Raw genomic sequence first — 12,625 nt, 5'->3', positions numbered from 1 at the left:
TCCACTGGATCCCCTCTCCCATAGTTTATGATGCCATCAGAAAGCCTGATAGAATTAGAGCCCTGTAATTCACAGCATGTAATTCACGCACACATTTTTTTTTATACTTCATATAAAATTATGATTGAAATTAAGGCCCAGCCCGAAACGGAATTAAATTCCTGTGAAAATAATGGGTCATGCAAAAAAATATTTTATTAACGTTGAATTGTTTGATGTCTGTAGATTCAAACATGTACTTTGAGAACAATGGCAGCTGTGAATGATTGTAATGGTTCCTTGCTTGTAATTTGAAATAATAATACAAAATACAAAGTCACACTCCTTGAACATGGGGAAGTGGACTTCAGGTAGGGAAGGGTGAGATGGAACTGTGTAGTTGTTGCGTACATCTCCTGCTCATCTAGTTGTGCACTAGAATAACTGCTGAAGGTGTTAAGGTGACATTTACCAGTCGTGGCATCCAGGTAAGTGTGGTTTCAAGAAGCTGTTTGAGCAGTTGTGTAGCTTCTGAGTAGGGGAACCCAAAGTGCCTTCTGCAAGTCTTCCCTGGTACATGATAACTAGTCACACCAACCGATGTTCTCTCCATACCATAGTACTAACGTGAAGATTTTGTCAATGTTGATTCCCAGCTCTCTATGAGGGTGAAGCGCACGCTGTGAGATCCCGTACTTTGCAAAACAGTAGATTTTAAATCTGTCAGTGGTTCAGCATTGATATCCACTACACAAATTTAAACAGTGTAATTTGATTAAGAAATTAACTGTACACCATGGGGAAAAAAACCCACAACCAAACAACCAGTGGGCGTTTCTGATTAAATAAAAAAGCAGCAGTTTGGAACCACTCCACGCCATAGCAGATTAGAAATAGTACTCTTGGTAATAACTCCGTAGTCATGAGGGTGAAGTGTAAGAAGTTTGCTTGGTCATATGGTGGCAGAAATATGAAAACAGATGCATTGATCATAAGGTGTACAACCAAAACTACCAGTGATCAGCACGAACTTTTATGTTCACAGCTTTTGTCAGTTTAAGTTATATTTATAATGATGTTTTAACATAGTTTTCCAAAATAATAGAATCATGGAGAAGAAATGATACCATATATCACATAAACCTGGATGTAAGAGGTACAATACTACAGTAATGGAACTTCCAACCTGCTGGGATACCTTTGTAAATGGAAATTGATTTTTCTCAAGGATTCTTTACTGGGTGAAATAAATTAAATATACATTTAGTTTTACCAGTTTAAAACCCTCTTTGTTAAAATAAGAACAGCCATATAGAGGCATGTTATAATAAATTAAAGCAAGATAAATTATATCCAGCAGCTTGCTGAATACTTCAGTTTAGGAGGTTTTTAAAAATGTGAGGAATACAATGGGGCCTCCCAGGAAGATAGCCTGAAACTCTTTGACTACTTATAGATTATTTTAGCTTTGATTGTGTAGCCGTGTGTCTGGGCTCTTTTTTTCCCCACTTTCCCTTTATGCTTTTAATTTAGTAGGATTCTTGTGAATATTCGAGTTGGAGTCGGTTTAGTTGAGGCCAATAGGCACAAGTATGACCTTAGAAATAAGACAGTCAACCTCAAAATGCTCCCGTTTCTACCCAGATGCTTAAAGTTAATAGATTTTTAAGACACAGATGAAACAGTTGTGCTCATTTTGCTAGTATAATTTACTACATTAATGATCAAAAAGAGTGAAAAAACAGAGCAAAAATGTTAATTTCAAGCACCATTACAGAAATACAATACAATAAAATAAAGAAAAAATCAGAGAAGTGTTCATTTGCTGTAAACTGACAGTTGTTAAGAGCCCATTGCCCTAAAGCAAGTTCTGCTTGTAGCAGCAGCAGGCCGAGGTCACTATCATTTGTGAAATGCAGATTACTTAATGGGGATTTTTGTTACTGTTTTAATAGAAAAAGAGGGTGATTTAAACAGTGTTTCTTCAATAAGGAAGAGTCAGCATTGTTATGGTGATTGTGTTAATACACAGCTGCCTGTTGCTTTAGTGGCCGAGGACACATAAGGCTGAAGTCGCAGAGTAACCCTGTGGTCGGTGTGTCCCGCAGCCCCGCCAGCCGGTCCTCAGCCCCAGCTGCTCTCCATCATGGTCCTGTGTATTAATATCCATTTCAGCCACTGAATTCAATAGCAAATGGGCTTTGAGCTGTGCTGGAAGGGCACTGGTACCACACACCTCCAGGTATCGCACCCTCCAGGGACCTCCAGCTGAAGGTGGAGAGTCACATATTCCGCTTTACTTGTCACTTGTTCAAATGTTGTTGCACCATTTAACAATCACATAACTATGTCTCCTCGAGACCCAAACTGAACTGCAATTCCTGACAAAGCTCACATATATAAAAAAATTTACAGGACTCAGGTGACCGCAATAGATCTTTCTGTAGCTGTTTCCCTCTGATGAAAATTACGTGTAGAGTAAGCGATACCCAATATAAGGGGCATTCACAGTTAAAACTAAATGGCATTTGTTGCAACATGGGTCCTTTGAGGAGGTTTCAGACTCTGCAGCATTAGTCAACTCTAAACAGGTACCAGAGCTGTTTCTCTGATAAGAGCTGGAAGGCACCTTAGCTCTTTAAAAACTCAGGTACAACAAGTTTGCTCTGGTTAAAGCTGTTGTGCATATTTACACCCCAGTCTGGATCGGAGTCTTGATAATTGTGTGGTTTGCATTACTTATAAATACGTAAAAATCAGACTTTTTGTTTTAAACTAGCTGTTGAGTACTGAAGGTATAGCAGGAGAAATGTAATTTGGAGTAAATATATATATATATATATTATTTTTTTTTAATAAAATAACTTCTCCAGTGTGCTTTTGCATACCAAACAGGCCTAGTGACACTTCTGATATACTTCATGCATTCTGACATTTTTATGTTTTCAGCCAGATAAACAGGCAGTACACAGTAGAAGTGATTGTATTAGCTTCTTAGTTTCTGCGCCGCCTATTGTATTAAATAATGGCTTAGAATAATAAAATAAATCCAGTTCATGCATAAAGACGATTGGAGTGGAATAATAATGTGCAGAAGTTCAGACCTTGAGTGTAGCACTTTCTGGGAGAAGCCAGACTCCATGTTCAGTAAATGCATGTTCCGATCCTATTGAACACGGGGGAAATTAATTTCTGGAGCCTGATTGCTGTATCAAGTCCTGGCTGTGGAGGTGTGGACGCAGGCATTTCTTGCTGTGACGGATTCAAGTAAGCTCACCTGCTCTTCCATGAAGGTTTCACCACAGAGGCTATGCAGAAGTTTCTGTCTTACTAGGAAACAGGGCAGATATCTGCTTCCTCCACTCTCCTTATATCTTAACTCTCTTCTTTGGCTCTCCTTGTATTGCAGAGCAGAAAAGCCCCGCTCACTGTGGACTATTTGTACTCGTGTCAGCGAGGAATACATTTCTCTCCAAGTCCTTTTTATGCAAGATTGAGTACACTTTGCAGATTGTGGAGCTACATGTGCAAATATCCACTCTGGGGAGCAGCGCGCTTGTAATTGGTAATTTGCCCAGGTATCAAAGAGCTATTTGTGCTGCGAAACATCATGCATGACAGCAAGTTGTTTTCAGAATTAAAGGCTATGGTACCTTATTTTGCATCCTGTTCATTTTTTTTAGGTGTTTTTGCTGTGATAAGGTAGCAAGATTACATTCACGAATTCCGGTGGTGCACTTGGAATGCAGGTAAGGGTATATATACTACAGTTCCATTAATAGGGAAACTACCAGAAAAGTGGAGTGACTTGAGTCTGCAAACTTCTCCACTTTTAGTGTTATGAAAAGCACAGAATGTAAGTGAACACTATAGAATAGTATAGAACAGAAGCAAAACCTTTGCTTTCTTACCTGTTCATATCCATTTTAACTTCTGAGACTGTATTTCCTCTTTAAATGGCAAAAAAAAACAGCCCAGAGAAGCTCATAGAAACCTTAGGAAAGATTTAAAATATTCCATCTGTGAACCTTTTTTGCAATTGAAGTATTGACACAATCAACAAACCTCTGAAGTTTTACCAAAGATAGCTCCTCAGGAGCCGCAAAATTTTGCGTGATAATTAATATTGGAACAGCGTACTAATTAATTTAATCATAGTATTAAAAATACATGCTATAGTGGAAATCCAGGGGTAGAATTCTAAGAAAAGACAATTAAGAGAGATGAGCATTCTGCTTTCTCATGGCTCGCACGTAATTGTGTGATTTCCAGCTTTCTTGGGCGTTCTTCCAGTAGGAATGAGCTCATTGCTGCCAGGGACGGAGCTGTATTGAAACCTGTGATGAAATGAATGGAATTGGAAGGATCCAAGGTTATTCCAGGATTTTGCCCCAGGCGCATGTATATTTGTTCTAAAATAATTTTAAATCGAGTTTTTAAGCTCATTATAATTTTATTAATTTTAAAGATTTGTTTCCGTATTTAATAAAGGAACTTGGCTATGGGTTTGCATATGTCTCCATCCAGGATATCTTTAAAAGTGAGGAGGAGCAAACCAGAATGGCTTTATATTACTAGCAATACGCTAGAGATACGCTTATTTATCCTCTCCTATATTTGATCACAGCTTTCATGTGAAATATATCAGCAATACAGACAATGGCAATAGCCACAGAAATAAAGGAAGAATGTCTGATCACCGCTACCATAACCTACACCCCCAAAATACTCCTCACCTCGTAAAACTAGGAAAAGTAGTGATGTTATTTATAATTCTCACAAACAAGCACACTGGAAATCAAGGAGCAGCCAAGATAATATCAGTCTATCAAAGTGTAGATATTAGCCATAGCTGTACTTAGTTATTTATAATTGGAGTGTGATTCTGCATATTTTGTACCCCTATGCAAATGCAAAATGCAGATAAGGTTCTTAAAAAGAGACATTCGGAATAGCGTACAGTGGGAAGACACAGAATGTGGAATTCAGAAGCAGTTGTTTCTTAATTTTATGTATTCTGTATGTTTTTATTGACCCAAAGCGATCTGTTCCCTCATGAACCTAAAGAGAAGACACAATTTCACCAGCACCCACTGACATTTTGGAGACCTGCTCTGTGTGGACTGCGGGGTTTGGGGAATTAACAAATGCCCTAAACGAATGCAATAAAAATAAATCAGGGATGCTGCGTTGCAAAATGGGCTCCGTTCATTTATTTCTGACATGAATGGTTTAATTTTAATTATTTATAATACTTCACAGGACATTGGTAAATGTACTGCAACATATTTTGTAGAAGTAATGAAACAGCAGAGCCCAGCACAGCTGCCGCAGTTCGGTGCAGCGGGGAGCGACCACTGCTTTTGCTTCGCTTTGTTTGTGGTATGGAAACAACCACAGGCTTTGGTCATCTGGACCTTTTGTTTCTATTCACAGTGGCAGGTAGAACTGGCACATCGGGTGCAAATAAGAGCTGAGGGCCCTGTGCTGGGGTTTATGCAAGTGTTGTGCGAAGAAACAACTCCCGCTCGGGCTGAATTCACCATTGTCACACCTGCAGATGGTAGAGATCAGTGACACAAGGTCAGCTGAGACAGTGGGTCTGCTGGGTTTTGGGATGGCCAAACAGAGACAGCAAACACCCTAAGTGACTGGGCATAGATGGGAATAACGAGTTAGAAACCACAAAGTGTTTGCATTCTCTGCTTTTGTCTTTCAGAACGTTACCTGTGCTCTCACATTGGCATTGGGAAGTGAATAAGGACTTGGTTTTGAACACAAAGTTACCTTAGATAAACTCAAATCTCCTTCATACGATATCGCGTGGGAACCAAGTAATGGAATTGTCTCTTCATGCAGGAACCAGGAAAAGAGTAGGGCACTTAGGGAGGGAAATGTAATAACTTAATCTATAATAAATACAAAAGAAATGAGCAGAAGTATATTTTAATTCACTTTTCATTTTTTTCCAGAGCCCAAAAGTTCATTTTTCATTCTGGCTCTGCTAGCTTCTATGAGTCCGTAAGTTCTAAAACCATTCCATTTAAATTCTCTGGGCTTTATTTTTAGTACTTTTTGTATGTTTGAAGTCATTAGCTATCCGAATATAAAGCTAATGTATGAGATTATCTGCTCTGCATCCATGTGGAGGTAATGGAAAGTATCTGGTTGGTGGGGGGTTGATACAATCTGCTTGAAGCGGTGAAAACAGTCAGAAAATCACACCGTGGAAGGAGTCTTCTTTTTATCTTTCATGTGGAAAAACCCCCACTATTGATATCTTCAATACTGGAAATAATTCAGAGAAATTAATATCTTCTTTTTACCACTGATATCAGATATATCCATATAAATATGGAGATGCCATACAAAAACAATCAAATTTAGTCTGGATTTATATGTATGAAAACATTTTACCTCTCAATAGTACTTGCAGCCCTTTGCTGTAGCACTCACGTTAATCTCTGATGACTTTGTGGAGGACCAGAAATGTTAATGAATAGCCCAGCTTGTCTAAGTTCTAGGATCATACAAATTGTGGAATATGCTTTGCAGGCTACTCTAGAATAAAATCTTTCTCCTGAAGCCACCTTCCTGGATTAACGTGGGATTTAAAATACAAACCTTGATCCTGATCCTGCAGAGATTTATTAGTAGCCTTACTGTTAAGCACTGATGCTACAGTAGCACTGTTGCCAGTATGGAAAGGTAAGACCTACATGAGGCTTTGCAGGTCTGAGATCTAGAATGCTACCGTTGTCTTAGTCTTCTTCCTTAATTATAATAGTTGATGATTAGGGGGACAGTTGCCAGCTGCCTCAGCTACAGGTGGCTGCAGCGCAGCAGGTTGTGTTTGTGCATTGATCCTGCCAGGTCTGACTTTACAACCCTGGTATCATCCAGTGGCTGAACCTCCAGGCAATGCTTATTCTTCTGTTCTCTTACTGGTTTTTGCACCATGACAGAATTACACTTTGCTTCTGACAATTCCAGAGCACAGCTGGGTGCTGCCTCCTCTCCGTCCTTTTCCCTTCCACGGGAGTGCTGAGTACTGTTAGAAAAGAGGAGAGATGCTGCCATACCCAAAGGTGTCTCCTCTGCTGAAAGTGAGTTAATCTGATTTCTGTAATCAAAGAGAGGCAGGTGGGATTTGTAGTGCCCCTTTCTCTGCTCTCAGGGTCATGCCAGAAAGAATCCTTCCCTGCTGCATGACCTTCACCCTGCACAGCGTACGGAGACGTTCTGAACCGCTGCAGAGGATGCATGTGCTTCGTCCCAGGAATAAGACTTGCCCAGCGTCTATACCACGGGCACACTCCACTGCGTGTCCTGATACTTCTCCCTATCACTCCTCCTCTCTTCAAGGACAGCAGGTTCCTACAAGGTCTCCTGTGATGCTCACGCTTTTCTTCAGCCTTGTCATAGCAGACATTGTGTTCCTGCTTCCCTATTGTAAAATTGTTGAGATTTATATAAACAAAAGGAGCTGTGCTGGGCACACAGATTCATCCACCTGACATGAAGCTAAAATGTTACAGGTAACCCTGCAAGTAGTTTTGTAGGGGTACGGTGTAATGGGACGATAAACCACACAGTTACTGCGTTCTCAGATGGCAGTTACTTTCTCCAGGGCAGTGAAAGCCAATATGGGGTGAGCAGTAATGGTCTCCAGCAACTATAAAAGCAAAATGAAAAGTGACTCTTTTTAATTCAGCCAAAAATAAAAGTGAGCTCTCCTTCCCCACTCCTCTGAACACTTGAGTTTTAGCTTCCAGCCAGGCTGTCAGTTTAGACCAGGCTCAGCAAAGCGAAGGCCTCTGCTGAAAGCATTTTATCAACATCTTCATCTTTATCTTCACTTTTTCTTTCTTGTTAATTCATCTCTACTAGGCCTTTATTTGCTTAATATCACCCACGTTTTGTTTCTTGTATCTAAGGCTTCCACAATGATTTCCCATATGGAAAAGAGTTTGGGCCTTCGTTTTAACATCATAAAGTCGTGCTATGTCGTATAAGGGCACTTCCTGTTTGCCTGTAGTGAGAATAGCTGTGTCTGTTCTGTACAATTGCAAGTCCTGGGTTTTTTTCTGCATGTTTAGGTCAATATTACTGGGTTTCTTTCTTTGGGAAGGATGGTAACCATTGAGAACCTCAGATTAAGGGCTCATAGAAATGTACAGTGCTATTTATAGCCAAGGTCTATTTCTTAGTTTTTGCTGAGAGAACACTACTGCTGTCTTCAGAAAAATGAACTAATTCCTGGCTTGTTTCAAGAAACCAGTACAAAATCTCCCCCATTGTCTGCATGTTTGTACTTTCATCATTACTGGTTCTTCTGCACCTGCTCAGCAACCCGTTCCACCAATACTCTATGTCCAAGGTTTACTTTTCCATTCTGCCCTTTTGCTTTCCTCATCCTGAATGCAGTATTCACGTATGATTTTTTGACCCCGTATAGATTCCATATTTAGAACTCTCTCTTCTTCCTTGCTGTCCTCTCTATTCTTCTCTATGAAGCCATCACGTACCACAGTATTTCTCCTGCAGGTCTTAGGCCACAGACTCCTGTACAGTCTTTGGACCACAACAGTGTTCTGTATGTATGAAATAGTTATAAGACAATTTTGCTACCCTTCCTTTTCCATTGATTTTATTTTTGTTTGCTCATCTCTTCAGAACTTTGGAGACCTATGACTTTTGGCCCCGCGTATCTCCATCTGCTGGCTGCTAATGGCTGGTGCATTTGCCTCTATGAAGAGTTTTCTGGAATTCATGGACTCATCTTCACTACTCATCTTGTCTCCAAATCCTGTCTATTTACTACATTATTACCTAGTTACTTTGTTTGTATTTCCATACACAGGCTGTGTCCAAATGTGAAACATATTCTAGATCTGTACTAAAAAATAAATCAAATGGGATTTATACCGTAGTAGGGAGGATTACCCACTGTCCTTCTCATCCTTCATTAGATTTCAGAAAATTGCTGTCTGTTTGTTACTGTCATGTGTTGGGTTAACCCTCTGTGCAGAGAATGTTTTCTGTATGCTCACTATTACAGTAGGATATTATTTACCCAAGTTAATTTTGCTTGTACTACAGCACACTTTAAATATGCGACTTTTAAAAGCGCACAGGGATTCTCCAGTGAGGTGTAATTTTAACAAAGCCACAAACGTTCAAGAAATCCAGACACATGTTAAAGAGATGACCAAAAATATGTTGCTGGACAAAGCTGGACTCAGATCCAGCCATTTACTCACCCACTGCTTGTTTCGGGGGGCTCCTGGGAGGGCACCTGCTGGCGCTCGCGCGGGGTTTGTGCAGTTTGTTTCAGTTTCAAAGCTGGTCACGGTTCTGCCATCTGTCTCGTTCCCATCTCTGGCAAGCAGAACTAAAGAAAGCATTAGTGTAAAGGGTTCCAGCCTCTCCGAAACGCAGACCTTTCGTTTCCTTCCCGTTGGACCCTTCCCACTCCTGTTGCCTCCTCATGGTCAAAGCACCAGGTGAGGACTTCACGTTGTGCGTCCTGCAAGGTGACCCTGAGCTGCTTGAGCTCTGCTGGGCTCTAACCCCCAGCCACACGCGTGACAACAGTTCCCTGTCATTGCCTCAGGCAACAGCCTATATTTCCTGTTTATTTACTTACTTTTTAATTAATTCCCATATTGGAAATAATAAGCACTTAATTTCAGAATGTACTATTACTGAAATATTTTTTTTATATTAAAACCAAAACCAAACCAACAATTTTGAAAACAAAAAGCCAGAGAAAAACATCAGATTCTGTGTTTCAACTCCTCTTCCAACATTTTATGAGCATCGTATATCTAGCAGTCACCAGCCAGGCTCTATAACAACAGCACAGGGCACAGATTTCAGAGAGATCTTACCAGGAAACCAATTCCCTAGTGTTCCAGACTGATACTTTTCTGAGTAGTTTAGCTCGCAGCCTTCATGACAACCTATCATCAATTTGTTAATCTCTCAAGACCAAACCGCAATATTGTTCAAACACTTGTCTTAGTTCCCTGGGAAGCTGGCGCAGCTGGAAATGGATTACTGACCGCTCGGGAAGAAAGTTTCCTGTCTTGTTTGGTAAGTGAATGATGCTAAAAAACCCCATTGAATCACCTATTAGTGAGCTGTTGAATATAGTGAAAGCAAATACACTCACACACATTCATTTTTCATGATCAGAGGAATACAACAACCTGTGGTATAATACACACATGACTTCTGTTCAGAAGAAAGGAAGGCAATTCTTTAACAACAGGTATGTAATTGGTAAAAGACTCTATGGTGGTATATTCTGAGAAAGAACTATTTCATTGTGGATAAATCTTCAGGATTAGTGTAACAGTTAAATTCCTCAGTTATATTGGAGCAGAGAATGAGCTCAACAGATCCATGATAGAATATAGAACATAGTTTGTTTCATCAAGTAAGGATAAGAATTTGATGTAGTTGCAAGGGGAATATATAATTCCCTAAATCCTTGTATAAAATGGTAGTTCTCTCTTTCTGTCAATACTCCTAAAGTTATCGCTGCTTTGTCTCACTGAAACTCCAATTTAGGAGTTACTGGTGTTTCTTAAAATTTATGGGTTGTACTCACTGGAAGTTTAAGCCTAAAAGTTTCTAAAGAGTGTTTCATATTTTGGTGAGCTGAAGTAGGATAAATGCATAATTTGATGCCTTTTCAGAAATAGACAATATTGCTGCTTTTTTTTATCCAAAACATTTTAGACTCTTAAAGGACATTGTGCACTGCTGTAAATTTTAGACAAATGTATTTATTTAAAGTCTTATATGAAGGAACTGTGTCCATCTCTATGTTTTTCCCCTCCTAAATACAAAATAGAACATAGATGTGCTCCTGTGAATGGATAGGGGTCCGTGAGCTCAGCAGTGGTCTTGGGAGTTTTACACAAGACTCAGGTAATTTACACATTGAACCAGGCAATTAGCGTAATGTCTCATAAAAACCAGACTTCAGTTTTATTAGAGATCATTAGCTATTAATGTAATAAACTTAAGAAACTGTTAAAATTGTGGCGGTTTGGCTCTATAGACAAAACCCTAGAGTTGGCCTATGTATGCTTAAATTAATTTCATTTCCATTACTTATTTTGATATGTGGTATCTGCATTTAATTACATCTGGTGAATCAGAAGTCACTTCATGAATGACAAGTGGATTACTGTTTATTACAAAGTTTATGGCCTGTGATGTGTGTGGGTATATGAGTATCGGAATGAAGTGAAATGAAAGTCCTATATATAGATGTAAAAGTATTTAATATTCTAAAACAGAGTTGTCATGCAGTGTCAAAGCGTCGCTTTTGGAAATCTATACCACTGTTTCAAGTAAAAGTATTAAAAATTCAAAACCAGGTATTCATATAGTCATATAGTTTTATGGCTATGCTTAATCTCACATATGTAAAATCTTCAGTGATATATGACCACTGTTTTTATGCATTTTAAGAGCTCTTCTACACTTGGAACACATCTTATGTTCATAACCTGCCTCTCAAACCTCTGCCTTCAAAAATGATCATTGCTGTTTTGGTAGAATTCCCATGCGTATGATGTTGGCTGAACCTTGTTCTATTTTAAAGAAACTATAAAGAGAAGTAGGACGTAACAACATGGTAATACCTCAGTCTGACCTCTGCTCTGTGGTAACTTTTCCGTCAAATTACTGACTTAGCCCAAGATCCTTTTGGCAAATTCCTGTTCCATAACCTCACCCACATCTCCTCTGTAATGAACCAACTCACCTTCCTGCAGTCGTTTCTTTACAAGAGAGGTGTTTGTACTCAAGGACGGGTTCAGCTTCCAGCTTTGGGAAGGTACAGTTTCTGTTCTCTGCCAGAGATGGATCTTTGGTTTGACTCAATATAGTAATTCTTGGTTTTGTAACATTTACTCATGATATGCTCACGTGGGGGGGGTTTCATGTTCTGGTTTTGACACATCTCTTTTATATAACAGTTTCAAGTTCGAAGATGTCATGGTTCTCTTTACAGATGAGTAAAGTGAAGAACCCTTAGATTATGTGAATCACACAGGATATCTGTATAAGACCTGTAAAGTTAACCTGGCAGTTAAAAAGTCCTGAACTTCCAGGTCTGTGCTGCATTCACTGGATATTTAACCATCCCCTTACCCTTCAAACTATGCGGATTAATATATAACTTTTCTTTTTAGGTATTGCATCATTTATAGTATTAATTCACCCTAATATTATTTTATCTGTGAGATGTATTGTCTCTGTGAGCACAGCACTTAGCACAAGTTTTCCTCCTGACCTTTTCAGGAGGCCGCACAGAATAAAAAGGGAGGAAATGTTGAAGAATGCAAGCCATTAAAACTCTGCAGCTGTTTTCAATTTGTCTCTATTAAAAATACACAGATATTTTTAATTAGAGTAAATGTTGACCTATACAGAAGACAAGAAACTTTCCAATTTAAAACAAGCAAGAATAAGTAGCTTGCTTCTCCTTGCATCTACTAAATTTCAGGTTTGATAGATTATCCTTTAGATTCCACATACGTTAAATCCCCACAGTCTAATAATGAGAATACATATTGACAGTGTCACTGTTGCATAAGTGGGGAAAGATGGCCTTGTGTTTTAA

The 12,625-nt window shown here is 39.2% G+C and overlaps 1 long non-coding RNA gene across 2 annotated transcripts in view; it reads left to right on the top strand.

Moving 5' to 3' along the window:
* LOC309445519 overlaps positions 1 to 5,795 on the top strand; it is a 50,992-nt gene extending 45,197 nt beyond the window's left edge. The window contains exons 1-3 of one of the 2 annotated variants that reach the window (XR_014185299.1): positions 3,395 to 3,557; positions 3,663 to 3,728; positions 5,699 to 5,795. This is a non-coding gene — a long non-coding RNA (uncharacterized lncRNA). Of the gene's footprint in view, positions 1 to 3,394; positions 3,558 to 3,662; positions 3,729 to 5,698 lie in introns of those variants that run through there. The other variant, XR_014185298.1, reaches the window with a different exon arrangement.
* The last annotated feature ends 6,830 nt before the right edge of the window (positions 5,796 to 12,625 follow it).

The sequence above is a fragment of the Streptopelia decaocto genome (assembly GCF_964273445.1).
Source record: "Streptopelia decaocto genome assembly, chromosome: 13".
Lineage (NCBI taxonomy): Eukaryota > Metazoa > Chordata > Aves > Columbiformes > Columbidae > Streptopelia > Streptopelia decaocto.
The sequence above is the reverse complement of the archived record's forward strand: the minus strand, read 5'-3'. Positions and strand labels throughout refer to the sequence as shown.